Below are 14994 nucleotides of genomic sequence, written 5' to 3'. Positions count from 1 at the left end.
TGCTTAGGCTACCTGGAGCCACCAGCAGTGCCAATGCACTATCAGAGACTTTGTCTCATTACCAAAAATTGATGCCGGTACCCTCCACCCCTCTTTCCATCCACCGCGCCTCCCACTGCAACTCCGCAATCAGTCGTCGAACAACTTCACTTGCTTTTGTATCTCCTTGACAGCTGCATGACAGCCTTACGCAGTACTTATATTATAACATCGGTAAGTTTTAATATTTTTACGAGGTGTATTCTCATTTTGTTATGTTACAGTCTTCCAGTTACAGTTACTATTTTACTTTTCCTTCTTACAGACCATATTAAGTTCATATCGACCTGGCTGCATAACACACATATTAACGGAGGGTATCGGCTTGACAACAAGTTTTTATATCATTTTATATTATTCATTGGCCCATTGCCATTTCTTGATGGATGCAGTACTTTTGTATCCGTCTCTTGGCCCAGGCCAGAGCAAAGTGTACCTTCCACCGAAGTCCAGTCTCATCCATGGCTGTGACAATATGGAAGCTGCTGGGGTATGGGTGGTGCTGAGTAATGACATTTGGAGCACAACTAGTGTCTGTGTTATGAAAAGTGTTGTTCATAGGATCAGTCGTGCTGCAGTAGCACCTTCTGGTCCAGTGAGGAAAGCAATGGCAAACTACCTCACTCCTCATCATGCCTAGTACGCCTTATTTGGGCTCTGCCATTGGTTTTTACAGTTTCCCTATAACTGCATAGCCTTTGGTGGTGCTATTTGAGGATCCAACCAGCCTCTGGGCTGATGACCTAGCAGCAGATTATTCTTAATACCACTCCACCTGAATTTTACAAGAAAGTATTGGAACACCAAGGACTCAGTGCTCAACATTTTAATTCATACAGACATCATCCTACTGTGTTTTACTGTATATGACAAGATGTAATTTAATTCCATGCTCCCATCAATTTTTAACATGTTACATTGTACTGGTCATAGTTTTAGATTTCTTAATGGGGAGGCCCCATTTTCACTAGGTCTTATTGTATACAGGAATTTTAATTTAACTGGCTGCAGAAGAGAATGTGCATATTCTCAAAACATGTACTAGACATAATGTTAAGGTGAAAGGTAAATAAAAAATTAACACATAGTATTTACTAGGCGGATCATCCACCTCTCTATTTATTGTGCTAGATTGGGCTCATCAGTTGGTACCTAGCACATCCACCAAGACTCATGGCTAGTGCATACCGTGGAGGCTATTGCTTAGGCTACTTGGAGCCACCGGCAGTGCCAATGCACTATAAGAGATATTGTCTCATTACCAAAAATTGATGCCTGCTTGGCCATCAGATGATATAGATGTTGATTCCCATAGGGAATCTGAAATATTTGTCCCAAATTAGTAAATTTATAATACCAATATAAATGGTCCGTTATTGGACATTATACATTTTCCAGCCAACTCATTCCTGGTTGCCAGCGTTTTGCCCCCGTGTGCTAGGTTGAGCTCATCAGTTGGTACCTAGCACATCCACCAAGACTCATGGCTAGTGCATACCGTGGAGGCCACTTCTTAGGCTACTTGGAGCCACCGGCAGTGCCAATGCACGATGAGAGATATTGTCTCATTACCAAAAATTGATGCCCGCTTGGCCATCAGATGATATAGATGATGATTCTCATAGGGAATTTGAAATATCTGTCTCGAATGAGTAAATTTATAATACCAATATAAATGGACTGTTATTGGACATTATACATTTTCCAGCAAACTCATTCCTGGTTGTCAGCATTTCTCCCCCGTGTGCTAGGTTGGGCTCATCAGTTGGTACCTAGCACACCCACCAAGACGCATGGCTAGTGCATACCGTGGAGGCCACTGCTTGGGCTACTTGGAGCCACCGGCAGTGCCAATGCACTATGAGAGACTTTGTCTCATTACCAAGAATTGATGCCTGTTTGGCCATCAGATGACATAGATGTTGATTCCCATAGGGATTCTGAAATATTTGTCCCAGTCTGTTATTGGACATTAAAAATTTTCCAGCCATCTGCAAAGTGTACAGTGTGAAGTTAGCTACTCTGATAAGACGTCTGTCAAAATTTCAAAACTTTGAAGCTGAAACTTCCTGTTATAACACAAGATTAGAGAAGAGAAAAGTACAGTATTTTCTGAGTTCAAAGAAAATTGTTTGTAGGAGTACTTGAAAACGATTGCAAAAATGACCTATGGTTTAACCAGAATAGGTATTAGGGAACTGGCTTACAAGTTCACCCATACTAGCAATAAGAATTACCGTACCCTCAGTTATGGCATAAGCAAGAAATAGCTGGAGAGGAATGAACGAGGGGATTCATGAAATATCATCCTGACATATCCATAAGAACCCTCAGGATTCAAAGGTTTAATCAGGGTGACCAGTTTTAACAAAATAAATATTGCGTTGTTCTTTGACAATGTTGAAAGTGATCACTGACACCTGGGTCGATTTGTACTGCTACTTCTTCTGGGTGGTCAAACGAAGAAACCTTCCTATATGAATACCGTATTTAATTTTCACAACCACATGCACTCTAAATAAACTTTCAACATATTAGGTCGTGTTCAGAACATTACATATCAAAGAAATGTTAACTGCGGAACAAAAATGGCCAACCGGACACCAAGGAGAATGTTTTCTGCTGGTGAATGACGAGCTCATCTCAAGTATGGTTTAAGCCTACAAGGCTTAAAATGTACTCGAGAAAACACTAATAACATTGGAGAAATATGAATCCCAGTTTGCCACATTAATTGTAACAAGACTGCCAGGTTCTGCAGACGTCACACCCCCCAATCTACCTTATTCTTTTTGGAACTACTATCTTTCCTAATGTTTAGACTCTGGACACTCCAGCCTCAACGCACCTTTAGAACTCCTTCTTAACAAATCATCCACTCTTGATATGGCAATCTGATTCAGACATTGTAATAGTCACTCCCCCCCCCATACCTCTCATAAACTATGGCCTCTTGATTGAACTGTATACTTACCTCGGAAGTCTTCAATTAGCTAAAAGATCAGTGGCTTCTCAACAAACTTTTTTTTTTCTTTTTTTCTTTTTTTTTGTTTTTTTTTGCTAGTGGCTTTACGTCACACCAACACAGATAGGTCTTATGGCGACGATGAGATATGAAAGGCCTAGGAGTTGGAAGGAAGTGGCCATGACCTTCATTAAGGCACAGCCCCAACATTTGCCTGGGTGAAATGGGAAGCCACGGAAAACCATCTTCAGGGCTGCTGACAGTGGGATTCGAACCCACTATATCCCGGATGCAAGCTCACAGCCGCGCGCCTCTAACCGCACGGCCATCTTGTCCGGTCAACAAACCTTTAAGGCATCTACTGTGTGGAGGAAGTTATCAGGGAAGTCTGTCCACTTGTATTGACTGCTGGGAACAAAAAAAAATGGTTTCCAAATTCTAAATTTATTTCAAATATTTATTTCAGCCATTTCCCATCTATATATCCTATGTTCCAAGGTACGAACGGGTACATGCCATGGTACATGATCACATTGTACTATGGAACACTTCACACCTTGCTTCAATCTTTTTAACCCTTAATAAGACTGTAAAACAGAAAAAGTTAATCAGGACGTGTTCCATGGTACTACATCAGTCTCCGCTACCATTCCAAATCCTACACCAGAATAACTTACCTAGAACAAAGTGCAGAATAGTTAAAACTTTACTAACAGGGGTGCAATAGAGAGGTCAGAAGTCCCACATGGTACGAATTGCACATTGTAATAACACACCACACGAGGCTGCCAACTTACGTGTGGCTAGTGAAAAGACCATAGATGTAGTTTGGTTAGATTATACGCTAGTAACAAGATCATTGGTCCATTTTGCTTAGACTACTTGCTAGTCACAAGACCATTGGTCTGGCGGCAAGCAAAGAGGGCTTGTGCATTTAAGCCCTCAGGTCAGAGATGCAAAGCAGCCCACAGGCATCTAGTATCCTCTACAACAGTTTTGGCTACTGATAATACCATTGGTCTCTAATGGTTAGACCAGAGTTGCTCAGCTGGGCGCCCATGACACTAGCTCGGTGCAGCCGGGCTGGCTTGATGTACATGCAGGCAGTTTATGTATCAAGCATACGTTACAGTCAAGCGAGTGGACACATTTGGTACGGCACAGGAAGAGCGGCATTCGATTGTGACTATGAAGCTTTCCTTGCATAATTTTTAACGGAATGTTGATTGGAGTACAGCATAAACTATAATTGCAAGCAAATGCTTTTCTAAATATTTGTGTTTGATTTATACCACGCTCGATGTTAACAGACATTGTTTTATTTTCCTATAATTACACTTCAAAGAAAAGTGACACGTTACAATTTTTATTACAATGTACAGTCACTCAAACATGGAATGAGCACATGGTACTGTCTGTTCTTCACACTTAATATTTTACAGTAGACACTAAGGGTCGTATTCATGAACGTGACTTTGACTTCGACTTACGTAAGTTCGCTTAGTTGAGTTTCGTGGAAGTCTGTTTCATAAACGCAACTTTTACAAAGTAGACTCTGGCGTAAGTAGACTTTGGTAAGTTACGATGTGAAGAATTAGATATGAAGTTGGCAATGAAAACAATGGAAGAGCAGTGTAGCATCTCCCATCACTCAATGTTTTTTTCTTAATAAAGAGGTAGAAGAAGAAGAAATTCAGCTTTTTTCCTGCATTATAGAACGCATTGGATTCTAAACTCAATCCAATCCAGTTAATACAGTTAATTTTTATTTCCCGACGATGGATGGAAAGAAAAAATTGCCTTCAACAACTATGAAAGGGAGGTGTTGCTAGAACTAGTGAAAGAGAAGAAAGATATAGCTAAAAACGAAATCAATAAACTTCATCACGTGGTTGGCTATGTCCTGATAATTGAAACTAAAAATTCCTTTCCTATCACGGAAAACCTCAGCATGGTTGCCACCTGGACTTATTATTGGTACATGGGTGCAATCAATAGCTCCAACCACTCCAGGGAATCGGGATCTTTCATACACAGGTCGCGCATTATTCAGCTTCATTTGGGAACGAAACAAACTGTGGTCTCTTTCGGGCAGTCAGGATCGATATTCGATATTCTTTTGATTATTCTACATACTGAGGGCTGGCTTACTCCTCGTAAATCAGGGGAATCAATTTAAAAGTTACCTGAAAACCATGGAAGTGTGAAAGACTATTGTATTTACCATAAGAATGCATTAAACTGTGCTGATCATCCCTTTACCTAAATAGATAACACGATGAGTAGAAAGTGCAAAAGATTTGCGCTATAGTAACAATAATTTTACTCTTATCTGTAGCATAATATCTTAACGACCGGGCGATTTGTCAGTGTGGTTAGGGGCGCGCGGCTGTGAACTTGCATCCGGGAGATAGTGGGTTCGAACCCCACTGTCAGCTGCCCTGAAGATGGTTTCCCATTTTCACACCAGGCAAATGCTGGTGGGGGCTGTACCTTAATTAAGGCCATGGCCGCTTTCTTCCCATTCCTTGGTCTTTCCTATCCCATCGTCGCCATAAGACCTATCTGTGTCGATGTGACGTGAAGTTAAAAAATAATCTTAACGAAATTAGCAACTGTATTATTGGAGATATGGGTGATCCTCGATTAATATATTTCTGAAATTCGTTTTCAAACATGGTTAGTACATCTAATAGGCTACTGTACGTTCGTCAAATCTATATCGTTTGCTGAACTCATTATCTGTATTAAATTCAACTGGGTTCCGTGCATCTCTTTATAATACGCCGAGGATTAGGCACAACGTACCGAATACGTTCCTGGATCTCTTCAATTTCGTCTACAAAATTAACTACACCAGCAATATCTGCCATTTTATTATTTTTCTGATCTCAGAGTCTACTTAAGTACGGAACATCGGCGACTTGGAAGTAAGTCGCCATCTAAGTTTACTTACCTCCAAGTAGCGATTATGAAATGGAAATGGCCGACTTACCGCCCTCTAAGTCTAAGTCTCGTTCATGAATACGACCCTAAGACTTAATTTTATTATTATCAAAGGATAACTCACCTCCCATGTAGATAAAACCCTGTGGTTACCCACAACAAACATTATATCTATAAGTTTCAAGTGTTTCTGAGAAATAATATATATATATCTGCGAGGAACTGATACGACACCATGGGCTCATTCTGTTTTTGAGCAGCTGCACAAAGATACAGGGTTGATGCATGCAAGCTACAATTTACAATTTTTTTGGCTTAGAATGACAGAATTTCCACTAACAAAATTCCTGTCATCCATTTAGTAAAATGTAATACATAATTTAAAAAGTTTTATGCTTGATTTTACACAATATTGTAGGTTGTTTTTTTTTTTAATGACTTTCCCTGTTCACTGAGTTTCTGAAAATAGTACTTAAATTCTATCTTCAACAGTTTTTATTCGATCAGCCCCTATAACAGTATTGTGTGAATGAGCATGTTTCATTTTTGTAGCGACGCTCAATATTATACCTTCTCGATACAACAGACTGCCCTCATGGTAAGCATTTTGCATGGGATCCTGCTTGCGTACAAAAAATATATATACATACTGTTTATCCAACTGGCTGTGTGCAATTAGATTCGGTGAGGCCCTCTCTTTTTCAATAGTTTGTTTTTGCCTCCATTTCGAAGTAGGGTGTCACCGCAGTGATCAAGTCCGACTGGCAGACCTTTGCCCACCATGGGGTGGACATTTCATGGCCGTGACATATACCTATAATATTATTACTCCAGCCCAGTCGACAAGACTTTCCCACCTGCGTAATGACTGTCGTTTGTTTACATGCTCCCGGCCTTCTCGGGAAGGGTGTTGTCAAGCGGTGCTCAGTGCTGCCAACCTCTGTACTTAGGAACTGATGGTTAGGACACGACCTGGACGACAAGACCATTAGTCTGTAGTGGTTCTTGCCATGCGGACATCAGGGTAGGATTTGGACAAGACCTGTGATATAGGGATAAGCAAAGGGGGTCTGGGTTAGAAGCTGCAAAGCGGCCCTAGGCCTCTAGTTTTGTGTGGAAACACCACTGGTCTGGACTGGTTCTTGCTGTGCAGACGTTAGGATAGGACCTGGACAAGACCATTGGTCTGGAGTAGTTCTTGCCGTGCGGATGTTAGGACAGGATCTGGACGAGACCTGTAGTATAGGGACAAGCAAAGGGGTACTGGGGGCGTGAGCCTCCAGGTTAGAAGCCACAAAGTGGCCCTACGCCTGTTACATTTCCTTGCGCTTTTACTGTGCTGGGTTTGGTAATGGATTATGATTAACATTATTGATAGGAACGAGATCACGTGCCACTTTACAGTGGCCAATAGGAATACAAGTAACTACTTCAGGAATGAAAATGGTGTTTAATACTCTTCATTAAGTTATAAAAGTAAATGTACTTCTTGGGGCGGATGGTGGGTTCCTGGACATCACAATGAACACATCTCTCCTCTGAGACGCACTCCATTACGATTTCATTCGCTTCCACTTACTTATAACATTAGAAATATGTTGTCAACCAGGCTGGAGTAATACAGACATAACCACATCACTGTGGCTCAACTATGCACAATTGTCACCTGCTCGCCCACTTAAATGCAGTGTGCCCATGGGACGAAAAGCCTGGGTTAGACCACTGGCTGGTGACAAGACCACTGGCCTGGCTAAAATATCAGTGAACATGTCATGGACACATCTGACCCAGGCCAAGACACCTTAATATATTTACATTGCAGATACATCTGGCCCACGCCACACACTTTCAAACTTCGTAGTTTTGTTTTCACAGAATGTGGCAGCCCTGTGGCCAAACATGATGTGAGCTCTATTAGAGACAACAGCAAACTGCTCAGCTAATAGGAACACAGAAAATGGTAGGCCTACTAGTATTGCATAACCCACAAAATATACAATTTCTTGAACTATTCATACAATGTAGGTCAAAGCGCACACAAATGATGATTTTTTTAATAGAGGCCCACCTAACCCTTAAAACAGAGCACTTACAAATTTAAAAAATTGGACTGATAAAACAGATTATTTTTCTTAAAATTAAAATTTTCCCACAACATACATATGATGTAAAAGTACCGGTACTCCTGCAAGACAGTCTTCTTGGAATCTGACATCCTAGAAGGGTATTCCCAAGCCATTAGGTCTACGTTACGAATTATAAGTTTGTAGATAATATAAAAAATTTCCTCTGATAAGTGAACTGTTAAACCTATAACATGAAACGAATCAAATGGAAATCTAGAGTTGTCATGTGAATATAAAGGCAATTAAGTGATGACAGAAAAACAATGATCAAGAAGTGGATCTCCCACCACACAGGTTTGAAAGAAAATAATTAGCCTATAAAATTCCATCCTCACATTAAAAAAATTATACAGGGACTGATCCATTGCTTCCTAAAACTCAGTCAATCAAAGGTAGATGAAATAGTACTCTAATTAAACATAACATAACCTCTTTACATTTGTAGGTAACTTATATACAATTAGATTTGTTGTATCTTATTGTGTTCAACACGCATAGGAAAAACTTACCATTTTCATAATCTGCCATACATTAAGAAGCACCATTCTCTTGCAAAGCTGTCAAATGATACAAATCTTCATAAGTAACCGATAACCCTTCCTACGTAGACCTACATAACCAAAACATGCAAACGTCAGAAAACTGAACAAACAAAATCTGCTTTGATTCTATAAATGAATAACAATAACTATATTGTATACAGCTATTGACAATTAAATATATGAACTACTAACACGGTATATTTTAGTCATTTCCAATACTAATCTCATCCCTATAACATCAACATAAACATAAACATGTTTCCACCAAAACAAAAATAGTGGCCAGTGTTGTCAACTTACGAACACAAAAAGTAGCTAAATTGTATTAAAAATATCACCTGGTATCAGACTGAATATTTCTGATTTTTATATATGCAACACTGCAACCAATCCCTGGCTTAAATTAGGTGCCCACACCTTCTGAATAATTTTTGGGTATTTACCATTTAGTGCGGTACGGTTTTCCAATCTTGTTCGACTTCATCTCCCGGTCCTGACAATGTATCGTATCAGATGCTTAAATTATTACCACTTAGAGCTAAGAAAGTATTATTAGAGATGTATAATGACATCTTTCGAAATTTTATTACGGCACCTACGTGGAATGATTTTTTTCTTATTCCTATTCTTAAAAATAGACAACTACCCTCTGAACCGAACAATTACCGCGGACCGCGGTACCGTATAGTGTTAGGTTCGTGTATCCGCAAAGTCTTTTTAAAGATTTTACTTCGGAGGATTATATGGGCACTGGAGTATTATAGTCTAACGCCGCAATATCAATATGCCTTTTTCAAGGGACGTAGTTCAAATGATGCGTTTGATATGTTCGTTATCGACTTGTTACTAGCTCGTCACAGAAAACACAGCACGATTGCGGTTTTTCTAGATATCCAGCGGGCCTACGACTCTGTACCACTGAATATCCTATGGGATAAACTTGCATCACTTAAAATACCTGAGGGGATTATTATCATTCTTAGACAACTGCTTACATATCGAACATTGTACTTTAAAACAGCACAATATGCAATACAACCACGTCAGTTGAGTACAGGTTTGCCTCAGGGAGATATACTGAGCGGCATTCTTTTTGCTATATTTATGAAGGATTTCGAAACAGTCATTCTCCGTTATGCCCGTATACAGGCGTACGCAGATGATTTTTTTGATTTATTCCACGCATGAGAATTTACAGGTCTGTAGACAGCATATCATATATACGCTTAGAGAGGCCATAACATGGTTGGATGCTCATGGACTACATCTTTCTACCACTAAATGTCGAGCGATGATATTCACACACCATCGTACCTATGATAGATCACCGATTTCTTTTGATCCTTATGAAATCCCCATAGTTAGTCAACATAAATATCTAGGATTATTTATAGATCATAAGCTTACATAGAAGCAACATTTTCTCTACTTACGCTCGAAAAGTGATCAGTATATACAGATAATAAAAGCTGTCACCCGTAGACACTGGGGAGCGGACCCGTGTGTGGCAATATCACTGTACAAGTCCACTATAAGATCGATCCTGGACTATGGAGCACATATCTTTGACTTAGCAGCGAGTACGAATTTGAATGCTCTTAATATATGTCAATATCAAGCACTACGCACATGTATAGGAGCTCTGAAATCAACGACTACAAATGCACTTTTGGTGGAATCTTGCGAACCTCCCTTACATGTGCGTAGAAAAATGCTTGCTATGCAATATTTACTTTAAAAATTTTCTCTGACGAGGGACCCTTTAACCCCGAAATTGCAGCTCCTCCATGAGTATTATTCCATACGGCGTCAAGGTTTGCGAAGACTGCCTGCTCCATATCATGCCTTCGATACGTTAAAATCAATCCAAGGTACAGTACTGCAGAGTGTAACTTTAATGCCCTATACTTTACCGTATTCTGTTCCCCATTATCGGCCACAGATAATCTGGCCTACCCGCAGTAGCTATACTGACGTCATTCGTGCACAGGAGCCAGATTATTTGCCTGCTAAAGGGCCCCATAGACGGTCCGTCTTACTGTCCGTCTTGCCTGCGCAGTTCTAAGATGAGAGGTAAGACGGAACACGGAAGAGGACACAGACGCTCCGTTTTGCTGTCAGACTTGCGATCAATTTTCGCTAGTCGTGCACGGATAACATGCTAGAGGAACTTCTAATTTACACCGCTCTCGCACTAGCTTTGAGATCAAAAGCTAAAAAGAAAAGGGCTTGATCAAAATGGGCAAAAGCTTGGTTAGTTAAACGAGATACACTGTCGCATATAAATTTAATGAAAGATTTAACTATTGAACCAGGTGGCTGGTACAATTATTTGAGGATGGACAGTGAAACGTATTTATACCTTCTTCACCTGGTAGCGCCCCATATCAGAAAGAGTGACAATGCAATGAGACGGGCAATAACACCGCATGAAGACTCAATGTCACACTTCGTTTCCTAGCAACCGGTAGAAGTTACGAAGATCTGTAACTTTCCGCTGCAATTTCAGTCCAGTCTTTGGGAGTAATAATTCCTGAGACTTGCTCTGCAATATATAAGGTGCGCAAGAATCAGTATCTCAAAGTAAGTAAAATTTATTTATAAGTTTCTTGCACAAGGTAAAAGGAAATGTATTTCATGTTAATTTAATATAAAAAATGTATAATGTATGCTTAGAGTACAATAAGAAACAATTATATAAAGTAGTGTGAAAATTAACAGTCTTCGTCCAACCAACCTAAAAACAAAAAATATGATTAATTACATTGGATTAAATTATATTTTAGTTGCATGTTTTAATAATTATTATTATTATTATTATTATTATTATTATTATTATTATTATTTTATTTTGTTTCAGTTTCCAACAAAAGAAGATGAATGGATATGTATTGGACAGCAGTTTGAAAGAAAATGGAATTTTCCAAATTGTCTGGGTGCGGTTGATGGAAAACATGCAAAAATAACCTTGTACCGTGTACTCTTTACTTTTGGTTTTCCACAAGCACGGATTACAACGGCATATCTGTATGAATTCCATTAGAAACGCTCGAGGCATGATTCTTAAATCCGACGTTATGTCCTACGAGCGAACTGCACTGTAGGAGCAATTGGTTAAAACTGACGCTAAGTCTGAAGACCCCACACACGCTCCAACTTGCTCGCCGACTTACCTGTACACGCACAGAAAAATCAGGCGCTGCCAGATTCACTTCGAGCCAAGCCTAAGACGGTACAGGGATGAAAATTCTACCACACACGGTCCGTCTTACCTGTCGTCTTAGAACTGCGCAGGTAAGACGGACCGTCTATGGGGCCCTTTAAAGATTGAAACTTTCCTGTATCTCTCCAAGCATAAACATATACACAGATGGGGCCAAGAATACCACTGGAGTTGGAGCCGCTTTCTGTATACCTTCAATAAATGTCAAGAAACAATATGGTTCACCTAGTGATTGTTCGATTTTTTACTGCGGACATATTCGCTATCCAACAAGCTTTACTCTTTGTTCAGCGGCATGACGATAAGCGAGTGACGATATATACGGATGCGCTGAGCGCGTTGCAGTCCCTGATCTCCTATGCGCTATCTTATAACTGGTATGTATATAACGTTAAGTCTTCTATATATGCTTGATAATTCCGGTATTTATATAACATTAGTCTGGTTACCCGGACATGTGGGTATTTTGGGTAATGAACAAGCGGATTTCCTTGCAAAACAAGCTTCTCGCCTCCCTGTTCCGAATTCTAATAATATCGTTCCTTCGTCAGATTATGCAGTTGTAATTAGACAATCAGCGCGTAATGAATGGCAAGATGAATGGAGACAGACTGCACAAGTCAAAGATTCCTTTTATTATCACCTACAATAATCTATACCGGTAAAACCATGGTTTATGAGAGGATTATATTCCCGAAGACATATCACTAACATCATTAGGTTGCATTTTAATCATGCCCTTACACCCCTATATAAATTTCGGTTCCATTTAACGCAGGATTCAAACTGTTCGTGTGGTGCAAGTAATGGAGACGCGAATCATTTACTTTTTCAGTGTCCTCTATATGTCAATCCTCGCAGGAAATTTATTAGTAGTCTCATGCAACTCAAGCAGGTTTTTCCAACCAGTGTTTCTTGTTTGCTATGTAATCCTTCTACTGAGATCATCAGAGTTATAAATACGTTTTTGGATGAAGCAAATATTGTGTTATAAAGTTCTATGTAGTGTATGGCGGATCGTATTCATACGCTTCTAAGTCCATTGGGGTGATTCATCATATTTGTGGAGTATTCAGTGAGAGTGATATAGTGGAATACAGTAGAGTGTGTCCCTTTCAAAGAAGCGGCTTTTCAAGGTTTGAAGTGTTCATCTGTACCAGTGTTATTCAGCAAGTAAGGAATTATAGAGTGATATAGTGGAATACAGTGGTGTGTATCCCTTTCAAAACACAAAAACAGCTTTTCATGGATTGAAGTGTTCAGTTGTGCCAGTGTTATTCAGCAAGTAAGGGATTATAGACTGGGTGAAATATATTTGATAAAAGGCCAAAAAGCATCACCACCACCAACAACAACGGTACAAACGAATGTCAGAAAATGTACTGTCCGAAAAACCACGTTTACTGAGCTCTGACAAGTGGTCACTAGCGAGTAGAACACAATGTTCTGACAAATATTGATATTTTACCTCTGCCTTCCGTACGGTACGCCTAATGAGCTTGAACTTGTAAGGTACTGTGGGTGGGGGTGGACCTTGTACTGACGCCGACAGGTGAAAGAATCGGCTGCTCTTCTATGTCTATTGCGTAGTGCCTGCGTTCAAACAACTTAGATTGTATTTCACACTAAGAATATTTGCAATATGCCTTAGTTTTATGTTTTATCACTAGAACCAGGTTGAGCCGCCCTTTAAATTCGCCAACGATTCCCATTCTTTTCTATATGCCATACTGTTGCGTATAATTAGGCGACATTTCGTCATTTTATTAATTAGGTGCCGGCGCTACAAAAATGTATAGACAACAAAAGGTCAAAAGATACCCTGGTCTGGGGGTTATAGCGGGGATGGGGTTAGACATCAAAACTGAAAAAAATAGCGATAAAATGGTAAGTTTTTTATGCCCTGTGAGCGAATGTCGATAGACATAAAGTTGACGGTCTACCAACCTATGTGCTACACATTGCTCCGCGGGTCTCCACTACTTGCTGTGGCGCTGTACAATTCGGTTAGCCGCAATGAACAATATTTTATGCGTATTTCCGCTAAGTATTTTTCTTAATAATTAAAGAAATTAAAGGAAAATGTTAGCTGAAAAGGCAACAGTTTGCACTGTTTTTTTATAATTCCTTTAGACGGCTAAAATGAAGTATTTTTTTTCTCCACAAAGTGGGGGAGGGGGAGCGACTGGCCCCCTCGCCTTCGTAATCGCTGCTACTGGGTACCGGTACACTAATCACTAATGTCAACCGCAATGGTGAATGCAGTTTTACTATTTATGTTACAGTAGGGTGACCAGACGTCCCGTTTTTCCGACTGTCAACCATTTGTCCCCATGACATTCAAACGGAACGCTAAATTGTCCCTTTTTTTATTAATTTCGGTCCCATTTTGACCCCTCTTTTTAATAATGGCATAACCGCAGTAGTTGTAGAAGTTTTGAATTTTAAATACGCGGAAGCCTCTGCAAATAGTGCGTTAAGTAACCATCATATTCCGAAATCGAATACCGGTACGTTACCTGTACGTTGCGTGATAGAAAATTACAATAAGAACTGGATTATGTGGATCAATTGGAACTAGGGGGCGTCCAAATAAACAAAAATCCGAATAATCTCATTCAAAATTGTAATAAAATAAACACACAATAGGTAGCCTACAGTACAGTACCTAGTAGTACGGTATGTATATGAAACATTTGTGAATAATTATTATGAATACAAAATTTTCAACATTTAATATAAACATCCAGTACAATACACAAAACATTTATGAACAATTATTATGAAGCTTACGTAAGATGTCGACGTAGCAAAGGAAAAAAATAGCTTTTCACGTTGGGAGCTTCGGATAATAGAATGTCTACAGAATTCTAAAAGCTCTCTCTCTCTCTCCCTCTCTCTCTCTCTCCCTCTCTCTCTCTCTCCGATAAGTCGAAACTTGATGCTGAAACGTGAGGCAGCACAGCTGTATCAGCTGTCCTATCAACAACGGTAAAAATGTCGCGTTGAAAGATCACAAACTTTTGGAGGAAAGTTTCCTCAGAAAAGTATGTAAATGATGGCAATCATAAGTGGTAGTGCAATTCTCATTTCTGTGAACACGTCCACCAGTGGCGTATACTGGGATCAAGACGTAGGCTACCACTAGACTTA

The 14994-nt window shown here is 39.8% G+C and overlaps 1 long non-coding RNA gene across 2 annotated transcripts in view; it reads right to left on the bottom strand.

The window, feature by feature from the left end:
• LOC136875524 (uncharacterized) overlaps positions 1–8882 on the bottom strand; it is a 60584-nt gene extending 51702 nt beyond the window's left edge. Inside the window, exons 1-2 of one of the 2 annotated variants that reach the window (XR_011018406.1) lie at positions 8811–8882; positions 8586–8686 (exon numbers count right to left, since the gene is read on the bottom strand). This is a non-coding gene — a long non-coding RNA (uncharacterized lncRNA). The other variant, XR_011018405.1, reaches the window with a different exon arrangement.
• Between the last annotated feature and the right edge of the window lie 6112 nt (positions 8883–14994).

Source organism: Anabrus simplex, chromosome 6, assembly GCF_040414725.1.
Source record: "Anabrus simplex isolate iqAnaSimp1 chromosome 6, ASM4041472v1, whole genome shotgun sequence".
NCBI classification, from domain to species: Eukaryota; Metazoa; Arthropoda; class Insecta; order Orthoptera; family Tettigoniidae; genus Anabrus; species Anabrus simplex.
The sequence above is the reverse complement of the archived record's forward strand: the minus strand, read 5'-3'. Positions and strand labels throughout refer to the sequence as shown.